Consider the following 11,501-nt stretch of genomic DNA (forward strand, 5'->3'; position numbering starts at 1 on the left):
AAAGTTAATCGTGATGAACAGGCCCAGAAAACGCTCAATCTCAGCTAGACATGTGCCGGTAAACGGTAAAACGATATAACGCAATTATGAACATGCACAATATTGTTATCGTGGGCACTTCAAAATACCGTGAATAATTATTTCTTACGAATTATTCAGAGTTTTAGAATGCATTTTAAGAATACTTTACCCATCAACTGTTGAAAATGAACAATACGTCAAAGAGGAACACGCACTGATGTAAACAAAACCCAACGAGCCTAGCACATGGCGGAACGATTGAAGGACATGCCCTGAATGAAATGCACATTTACTCTTTGACAGAAGAGGGCGCTGATGGAACAGCAGAAATGCAGCTGTTTCCCCGGTAACCCTCGCAAACAAATCTCATCACATAACCAAATACTTAATACTTAAAGACTTAAAGGGTTAGTTCATCCAAAAATGAAAATTCTGTCATTAATTACTCACCCTTATGTCGTTCGACACCCGTAAGACCTCCGTTCATCTTCGGAACACAAATGAAGATATTTTAGTTGAAAGCTGATGGCTGAGAAAGGCCTCAGATAGGCCTCCATTGGCATTCAGTACATTTACACTCACAAGACCCATAAAAGGCACTTAAAACGTCATTACAAAGTCCATCTCACCACAGTGACTCTACAATAATTTTACGATGCGACGACAATAGTTTTTGTGCGCAAAAAACCTCCACGACGCATGCACGAGAATATGACGCAGATCCGGCGTTCGGACACATGACCCAGAAGCTATTTGTTTACAAGCAGAGGAAGACGCGCGTGTCTAAGCTGTTGGATTCTACATTGATCGTGCTTTAGGTCTCTGCGTAGTTCTCAAAATCGGGCTAAAGTGTGCATTTCATGGATTCCCGAACGCCAGCGCTACGTCATATTCTCGCGCATGCGTCGTGGAGGCATACTCGGAAGACAAGAAGAGGTTGAATAAAGTCGTTATTTTGATTTTTTTTTGCGCAAAAAAACTTTTGTCGTCGCTTCGTAAAATTATTGTAGAGTCACTGTGGTGAGATGGACTTTGTAACAACGTTTTAAGTGCCTTTTATGGGTCTTGTGAGTGTAAATGTACTGAATGCCACTGGAGGCCTATCTGAAGCCTTTCTTAGCCATCAGCTTTCAACTAAAATATCTTCATTTGTGTTCTGAATATGAACGGAGGTCTTACGGGTGTCGAACGACATGAGGGTGAGTAATTAATGACATAATTTTCATTTTTGGGTGAACTAACCCTTTAAGACTATTCATTTTCAAACTTAAACATTTTATATTTTAATCTGGACTAAATTACATGCCCTAGATATTGTTTGAATATGTTCTGATTGTTATTCAATCGCACACTTTACAATAAGGCTCTATTATTTAACATGAGTTCATTCATTAACAAACTGACAATGAAACATACTTCACTAACTTCCCTAAGCATTTCCCATTGTGGAAGTCTGGAAGTCTGGGCAAGGGAAGTTTCTTCTGACAGACCACTGAGTGTACAACCCTATTAATTTAGTAGGCCTATAAAGGTTGCACTTTATTTTACAGTAGCCTACGTGCACTTACAGTGTACTTACCTAAGAAAATACTGGTAATATAAGGTAACTACATGGGTTAAGGTTAGGTTTAGGGGTGGGTTCAGGGTTAATACCTACCTAGTTATTAACCAGTTACTGTTATTACTATAATAAATATGTAGTATGTACATGGGGAACAGGACTGTAAATTAAAGTGCTACCGTTTTAACCAAACACTCATAGGCGTATCATCACTATAGCATCTTTCAAATAACCTTCTACTATGTTTTGCCCTTTGTCACTATGTTTTTGTTTTTTTAAAAGTGAATGTGTCTGTGTCTGTGTGTGTGTGTGTGTGTGTGTGGGTGTAAAGAGGAGGATTATTGCTGTGGGGGGTTCTGGGAATCTGTAGCTTCAGGTGTATTAATTCAGAGAGGAAGATATTGTCTTTCTCTTGGACTCCAGGGGCTTCTGGTGCTGCACAAACTGAATTTTAATACAGATGAGAAACCTCTGCTGCACAGTTTAATGTATTTATGGTGTGTGTGCTTTGATAGCACATGTGTTTATTGCAGAAAGTTGTGTCTAAAATCGAAATGGCATCCAGTAATGAAATCGTAAGGGGGTTATGGTGTCAACCAGGGGGTGCTGAAGAGAGACGACACTTTAGTTAACACAGATTAACCTGCCTGGGTGAGACAATAACTTTACTCGTGGGATCTCTTAGATAAACATTTGTGCAAATTCGGCCAGCATGAAGATGTTGGATGAAGCCCATGGAGGGGTCACATGGCATTTCACTCAAGCTCCTTAGTTTGTTTGAATTGGCAAGGAGAGTGTGCAACGATGCCACAAGTGTTTCCTAGCAACAGTGTCCCAGCCCTCCCCTTCCTCCAACTGCAGCAATGCACCACTTTCCAAGGCTCTGAAATGCATTTTAATTTTTGAGATTCTTGTCACCGGCCTCTCTTGGAGAAAAGCGTAAGAGTAACGCAAGTGCTTCTAGCTACACAAGCTCAGTTTCATTCGATGGTAATTTATTATGCAGCACAAGTATGCTAAACCAGCTGCTTCTACGTTCAGTTTTCTCTTTAAAGTCAGATATCGTCATGCCAGGAAGAGAATAGTTTGAATGCTATCTAAAGTGGTATCAGTAGTGGTATTTGGTAGGGTATCTAAACTGGTGTGCATTTAAAAACTATTTTCACTCACAAATTGCAAGTAAATTTCACAAATAAGTACAAATAAACAGCAAGTAACACAATGAATTGGCACAGACATTAGAAAATAAAGCAAAAAATTGTGTTAATGTTAAATGTATGTTTGCAATGTGTTGGCCGAGCATTCCAAGTTTGCATGCTGTATGTTTCAGATAGAAAAGTCTGGTGGGTGGTAAGATGTGATAAACACTAATTTTGTAAGTTCATCCAATTGATTCAAATAATTTGGCATGTGGAATCAAATTTTCTTGGATCTTTTGACATGTCAGATTACCCAAAAAATTCCTCCTCATTGCTAAAAGTGCTGCCAAAATGACTTCCTCCCCGTTGTGACGTCACACTGTGTTAGATATTTGCATCTGACAACCTTTGCATCTACATCTACTTTACCTTTTCGCATCCATAGAGATATGAAATGCCATTAGCCAGACATAAAAGTGGACAGTGTTTCTGACAGGTGGAAAACAGCAATGTTTTAAAAATGTTTTATGTGCATAAAACTTTGCTTTATTACATTATAAGCGAACCTTAAAGGGATTTTATGTTTATCTGCTTACCCCCAGGGCATCCAAGATGTAGGTGTCTTTGTTTCTTCAGTAGAACACAAATGAAGATTTTCAACTCCAACCGTTGCAGTGTGATAGTCGTATAATGCATGTCAATGGGGATATTTTAGAGTATGAGAGTAAAAACACATAGACATACGAATCCTTATTGAACCATGCGGCTCGTGGCGACACATTGATGTCTTACTCTTAAGACACGAAACGATCGGTTTCTGCGAGAAACCAAACAGTATTTATGTTATTTTTTATGTTAGGGGAGAACCGGGGCGAAAGTAACACGGGACGAAAGAAACAAAGCGATTTTCTCAGAGCCCTGACTACATTTGCATTCCAAGCTATGACAGCACGTTCAGCACACAACCCTTGACGGATCTGCCAAATATCATGCGATTCCGTCATCGTTTTCCGCGGTTAGGTCCGAAATACAGTTTTCAAGTACGGCAAGTAAATTAATGAAGCGGTACTTTTTTTTCTAATTACAAGTTGTGTTTCTTGTTTCATGTGTCACAGTAATGATCAATCTATGGGTTATTTAGTGCTGTTACATACCCTGAAGGTTTGTCTTTTCAGAGTTTTTCAGTATAAAAGTAAATCCTGTTTAAATGTCAGGACTTCCTGTCGGGACGAAAGTAACACTTCTTACTTTTGTCCCGCTATTATATATATATAATGCATATTATGCTAATTTAATTTAATTTTCATATTGTTTATACTGTTGAAGAAAAATCTTATCAAATAGATTTACATTGCAAATAAAAATTTGTAATGTCAGGTTACATTTGAAACATTTGATGAACTTTAACATTTAAAATGAAAATTGCAAAGATAAAGGACAAAATATGTTTGCAGTTACATATTAACAAGGTCATATTTAGGTATGTTTAATAAAAGCAAGAGTAACAAAAAAATCTAGCTTGTATTGTTGTGTTACTTTTGACCCACCTGTGTGTTACTTTCGTCCCACCTGATGGGATCAAAAGTAACAATGTGCAGCTTATGTTCAAAGTGAAATGATACTGTAGTCATTCTACATTTGTACAAAATACCACCTGCTATTGATAGACCACACTTGTGAGTTATTGACCACAGCAAAAATATATCTCAGTATAAAATATTATCTTTTAAAATTACGTTTTTCTGAAAAATGGTACTTTCGTCCCTGCTCTCCCCTACTCTTATCAGACGAATGTCATCTAGTATTCCCAGCGCCATAACTTCCGGTGAATAAGGTCAAAATACTGGTGTGATCAAAGATATATATATACGTAGATGCCTCATTCGACCGATCCGCGCAGGCACTAATGAGGAATCTATGTATTTATCTATGATCGCACCGGTATTTTGACCTTATTTGCCAGAAGTGATGGCGCGGGGACGGCTGATGCAGAGCCATAGAAAAAAATGAAATACATTTTTAAACATGGATATTTTTCTTACACAAACGCATCGATTCGCTTCAGAAGGCCTTTATTAACACCCCAGAGCCGTGTGGAGCAGTTATTTGACAGACAGATGCATTTTTTATGGACTTCAAAAACAGAGCAACTATTACTGCTATTATAATGCTTGGATTAGCCAGAACATTTTTAATATAACTAAGAAGAGAGTCATATACTGTACACCTCGGATGACTTGAGGGTGAGTAAATCATGGGCTAATTTTCATTTTTGGGTGAACTATCCCTATAAGGAATGCGTTTTAAAAAATAAATAAATCATGACCCCTTTAACCCTCAAAAAAGCATATACCGGGTCTTTAGTGACCCAGGACGTCATTCACTACCCTTCTAGACACCAGCATTCTTAGTATTCCTCAATGAATTCATTATAAGCAACATAACAAGAAAAAATATACATAAAAGAATGCCTGTTTTCTACACAACAATAGTTGAATCTTTGATGACTGAATAAGTGCAATTCACCTTTATTCCACAAGGTGGCAATGTCTAATACACAATGATGAAGTGACGCTTCACTCATAGTCACCGCAGGCAAAAAACAAAAGAATAGGAAGAATCAGCAGCAAAACATGAAAAGGCTCAGCAGAGCGATTACTGAACGCAATCAAATATTACCGCCACTGTCACTTGATAGTGGATCTGGTGAAGACGCTGTCAGCGATCAAAATATTGATTTTGAAGATGTTGAAAATGATAGTTTTGAGAATATGTTTGAGATGGCAAATATGATCCAGATGCTGAATCTACTGGGAAATGAATCTACTACTCAAACTGAACCCTTCCAAGATCCAAAAGCTAACGAAATATGCTTTATTTTATTCTTCTGTAATTGTTACTCTAATATCAGGAGAGTTTTATATTATTGCGACAGGTAGAGATCCATCCGTGTTAGATCCGGGTCGCTAAAGACCCCAATATGTAATAATGATTGGAGAAACATTCATGCATTGAAGGGTTGAAGAAATGACTATATAGGAAATTAAATCATAAAAAGCACACTTCTCTTGTAGACTTGTCCAGTATTTTATTATGTTTAGTCAACATTTGCAACCGATTTTACTTCTATGATGTGAGAAAAAAGTAGGTCAGGTCTTGATTTTATCAATTAGAATAAGATTAAAAAGACCAACATATATTCTATGGAACAATGTGAACTGATGGATCATGCACAATACCACCAGGAAAGTGCATTAAAGGGTTAGTTCACCCAAAAATGTCTCACCCTCATGCCGTTCCACACCCGTAAGACCTCCGTTCATCTTCGGAATGAATATATTTGTGTTGAAATCCGAAAGCTCAGTGAGGCCTGCATGGCCAGCAATGACATTTCCTCTCTCAAGATCCATTAATGTCCTAAAAACATATTTAAATCAATCCATGTGAGTACAGTGGTTCGATATTAATATTATAAAGCAACGAGAATAGTTTTGGTGCGCCAAAAAAAACAAATATAACGACTTACATAGTGATGGCCGATTTCAAAACACTGCTTCATGAAGCTTCAGAGCGTTTTACCTACACACCAAAAAAAAAGGTTTTATATGGCACCAAAAATGGTTCTTGGCTTGTAATCATAGGGGAACCATTTTTGGTGCTTCAGTGGTTCTTCAGCGGTTCTTCAGAGGTGCTATATAGCACCTTAGTCAAAGAACCGGTGAAGAACCGGTGAAGAACCACTGAAGAACCACTGAAGCACCAAAATTGGTGCTATATAGCACTAAAAAAGGTTCCCCTATGATTACGAGCCAAGAACCATTTTTGGTGCCATATAGAACCTTTTTTGTAGACTGTAAAAAAATATGGACGTAATGTCCGTGACGTCACCCATAGGATTCTGATGAGCAGGTTTGAAGCGTAAAGTAGGGTCGAGCTGGCCAGTGCCATCTTGGAATAATAGAATAATAGAAAATGGGCAAAGAGGCGGGACGTGGGCGGAGCTGAGGTGACGTGATGACTAACAGACAGCAGATAAATGGCTATCCACCTGTCACTCAAAGTGGCCACGACCTTAATTATGCTCAATGAGATTCTGCTCCTTCTGGAGTCTGTCTCTAGTGGCCAGTCGATGAATTGCAGTTTATGTCTCTTCCGTATTGGCTTCAAGAGAAACTGCGGGAGGTTGCCACTTGGTTATGATTCAGTGAGTCGAATCATGATTCTGATCGCGTGTCAAACCGCCAAACTGCTGACTTTGGCGCTTTCATAACGCTCCGAAGCTTCATGAAGCAGTATTTTGAAATTAGTCATCACTATATAACTACAAAAAACTACAAAAAACTACAACCCCAAATCAGAAAAAGTTGGGACAGTATGAAAAAAAAAGAAAAAAAGAAGTGATTTCTAAATGTACTTTGACTTGTATTTCATTGCAGACAATATGAACAAAAAATATTTCATGTTTTGTCTGGTCAACTTCATGTCATTTGTAAATATGCATCCTTTCCTGTCATTCAGACCTGCAACACATTTCAAAAAAAGTTGGGACAGTAAAGCATTTACCACTTTGTAATGTTGCCATTCCTTTTCACAACACTTAAAAGACGTTTAGGGACTGAAGACACCAAGTGATGAAGTGTTTCAGGTGTAATTTTGTCCCATTCTTCCTGCAAACAAATCTTAAGGTGGGCAACAGTACGGGGTCTTCGTTGTCGCATTTTGCGCTTCAAAATGCGCCACACATTCTCTATTGGAGACAGGTCGGGACTGCAGGCAGGCCAGTCAAGTACCCGTAACCCTCTTCCGCCGCAGCCAGGACTTTGTAATGTGTGCAGAATGTGGTTTTGCATTGTCTTGTTGAAATATGCATGGACGTCCCTGGAAAAGATGTCTTCTTGAAGGCAGCATATTATGCTCCAAAATCTGTATGTACTTTTCAGCATTAATGGTGCCTTCACAGAAGTGCAAGTTACATTTGCCAAGGGCACTGACACAACCCCATACCATGACAGACCCTGGCTTTTGGACTTGTTGCTGGTAACAGTCTGGATGATCCTTTTCTTCTTTGGTCCGGAGCACACAGCGTCCATTCCTCCCAAAAAATACCTGAAATACTGATTTATCTGACCACAGTACATGTTTCCACTGTGTGATGGTCCATCCCAGATGCCTCCGAGCCCAGAGAAGTCGACGGCGCTTCTGGACACTGTTAACATAGGGCTTCCTTTTGGCACAGTACAGTTTTAACTGGCATTTGTGGATGTAACTACGTATTGTGGTACTTGACAAAGGTTTGCCAAAGTAGTCCCTAGCCCATGTGGTGATATCGCTTATAGATGAATGACGATTCTTGATGCAGTGGCGCCTGAGGGATCGGAGATCACGGTTGTTCAGCTTAGGCTTGCGCCCTTGTCCTTTACGCACTGAAATTCCTCCAGATTCCTTGAATCTTTTAATTATGTTATGCACTGTTGAATGTGAAATATCCAAATCTCTTCCTATCTTTCTTTGAGGAACATTTTTAAACATTTCTATAATTTTCTCACGTATTTGTTGGCAAACTGGCGATCCTCGGCCCATCTTTGCTCCTAAAGGATTAGACTTTTCTTGGATACTGCTTTTGTACCAAATCATAATTACAATCACCTGTTGACATCACCTGTTTCAAATCACATCATTATTTAACCATTTTACCTCATTACTAGCCCTAAATTGCTCCTGTCCCAACTTTTTTTGAAATTTGTTGCAGGTCTGAATGACAGGAAAGGATCCATATTTACAAATGACATGAAGTTGACCAGACAAAACATGAAATATTTTTTGTTCATATTGTCTGCAATGAAATACAAGTCAAAATAAAAGTTTTTTTTATTTGCGTTTTCCATACTGTCCCAACTTTTTCTGATTTGGGGTTGTATTTAAGTTATAGTTCAGATGTGTGGTAATCACTGCGTTTTGACTGCGGAACTTTTGGGGACAAAACAATCCCGCACCTTGTTGAGGCTCTGTTATAAAGCACATTCAAACAATATTACTTTAAATTAAAAACGAATAGTTAGTATGTTACTACCTTGAAAGCGACAACAATGTTTCTTTTGATATTTGACGATAATGGCGCTCTGTGCGCGACCAAGTAGAGTCAGTGTAGCAGCTGTATGTTGGTTGGGCGCTTTTTTCCAATATATCTGCGGGTTGTTTGGAACGAGCTGTAAAACGGGGACATTTCCGGGGACAGCTCCAATCGGGGACAGAACATTAAAAACCGCGGACGTCTGGTCATCCTATCGTTGATCCAAGTGATTGACAGGTGATGCCAGGCGGCATATGACAGGTTGGGTCAAACCATCCTGGTATGGGGGAGACTGTGGGTTTTTAGGATAATGAAATTGAATAGCCTACTGCATATAAAATTCATTTTATGAACTTATACTTATATTTTCCTGAAATATTTATTAAATCATTATTTTTAAAGGATTTTTGCATGGATGTTACTTTTTAAATTGTAGGCTATATTTTAAAATCTCACGTACCCCCATTTGAGAACCACTGCTTTAAGGTATAAATAAACAGGGGCTTTTTAGATTGCATGTTGATGAAATGTCTCTTTTCTTTGGGTTCCAAAGCAGCTTTATTAGTACTGAGAATTCTTTTTGCCTTCCCCAAGATGGGATCATCCCAAATAGATGGATAAAAATAATGTTTTCTTTAATGTATAACTCAACTACAACTGGGCCGTGGCATCATGTAGCTCCAAAAACCACAGACAGGGGGAGCCATTGCATTTTGAATCCAAGTGGAAGTGTTTTGTATTCTTCAGAAGTGCCTCCTACGTCCCAGTTGCTGCTTTGAAGTGCTAACTTGCAGTCTATGCAGTCTTTTCACTTGCTGAATAAACATTTCATGCCAGTTCGACGCAACCCATATTTGGCCAATTTGCGCAGACAGAATTATTATAGTTTGATTGTCCTAGCAGGGCTGGAAGGTTGTTTTTCCACCCGAGAGGAAATGACTCTCCTATTTCCTAGACTGAACCTCAGTCTTATTTGATCACACCACGCACAGGGAGCTCAGCTCAATTGACCTCGATAGAGTTTGACGCTAACATGTTGCTAAACTAATAGCGTGGTTCTCTAACAAGTGAGGCACGCACACATAAACTATTTTGATCAATAATTGTCACACTTTCATTGCTCGCTTTCACATGCATTCAGGATTTTCCCTTCTCCGTGAATACAGCTTTGAAGATTCTCAGTTATATAATGTAGGTCATAGTGGAATGTTCTAGATGTCTGTAAGCTGGCAGGTCTCGCTCACCGTGGCGACCGCAGAAAGCTGCGTTTGATTGGGCTGGTGAGGCGAATGTCACATGAATCACAGTCAATCACATATTGAGCAAAGACCGCGCAGTCAGTCCTGATGGATCAGTTCGGCAGAGGGAATATGAATCACAATAGAGACGCGCACAGCACTTATCGGACAGGTTTTGATGAATGCCTGTTTGTTTGCAATCTGAGGGTAGTGGTCATAGTAGACAATTACCAGGGACAATGGCAGTATGTGTGGCCAGGGTAAATGATGAGGACACTGGGACAAAACACTTCGATCATTTCATTCATTTATGTCGATACAATTTGCATGGAATTGGATTTCTCTCTGTTTAACTGTAATATCCTTTGGTAATTACTGCAGGTAAACGCGAGTAGAATTATTCATTGGTCATTTAACCCAAATGCAATTTGTGTCCTCCTTCATATAAAGTATGTGTAAAAAAATCCCCCCTGAAAAAAACAGCGGCCTTCACAGTTAAAGGAAGAGTTCACCCAAAAATGAACCCATGATTTACTCACCCTTAAGCCAACCGAGGTTTATATGACATTCTTCTTTCAGACGAATACAATTGGAGTTATATTAAAAAATGTCCTGGCTAAAATATATACATAAATATTAAAAAATCCATATTTAAAACTTTATAAAGTAAAATATCTAGCTTCCGGCGGAACGCCTTTCGAATTCAACTTACAGAGAAAGTGTAATTCCTTTTTAACGCAGTGAATGGGTTGTTTTATCCCAGTTAATGGGTTGTTTTATCCCAGTTAATGGGTTGTTTTAACCCAGTGATTGGGTTGTTTTATCCCAGTTAATGGGTTGTTTTAACCCAGTGAATGGGTTGTTTTAACCCAGCGTTTGAGTTATTTTATCCCAGTTAATGGGTTGTTTTAACCCAGTGTTTGGGTTATTTTATCCCAGTTAATGGGTCGTTTTAACCCAGTGATTGGGTTGTTTTATCCCAGTTAATGGGTTGTTTTAACCCAGTGATTGGGTTGTTTTATCCCAGTAAATGGGTTGTTTTAACCCAGTGAATGGGTTGTTTTAACCCAGTGTTTGGGTTATTTTATCCCAGTGAATGGGTTATTTTATCCCAGTGAATGGGTTGTTTTAACTCAGTGATTGGGTTATTTTATCCCAGTGATTGGGTTATTTTAACCCAGTGAATGGGTTGTTTTATCCAAGTTAATGGGTTGTTTTAACCCAGTGATTGGGTTGTTTTAACCCAGTGAATGGGTTGTTTTATCCCAGTTAATGGGTTGTTTTAACCCAGTGAACGTTTTTTTTAACCCAATGATTGGGTTGTTTTATCCCAGTGAATGGGTCGTTTTAACCAAGTGAATGGGTTGTTTTAACCCAGTGATTGGGTTGTTTTATCCCAGTAAATGGGTTGTTTTAACCCAGTGTTTGGGTTATTTTATCCCAGTGAATGGGTTGTTTTAACCCAGTGATTG

This window comes from Gobio gobio, assembly GCF_949357685.1.
Source record: "Gobio gobio genome assembly, chromosome: 14".
NCBI classification, from domain to species: domain Eukaryota; kingdom Metazoa; phylum Chordata; class Actinopteri; order Cypriniformes; family Gobionidae; genus Gobio; species Gobio gobio.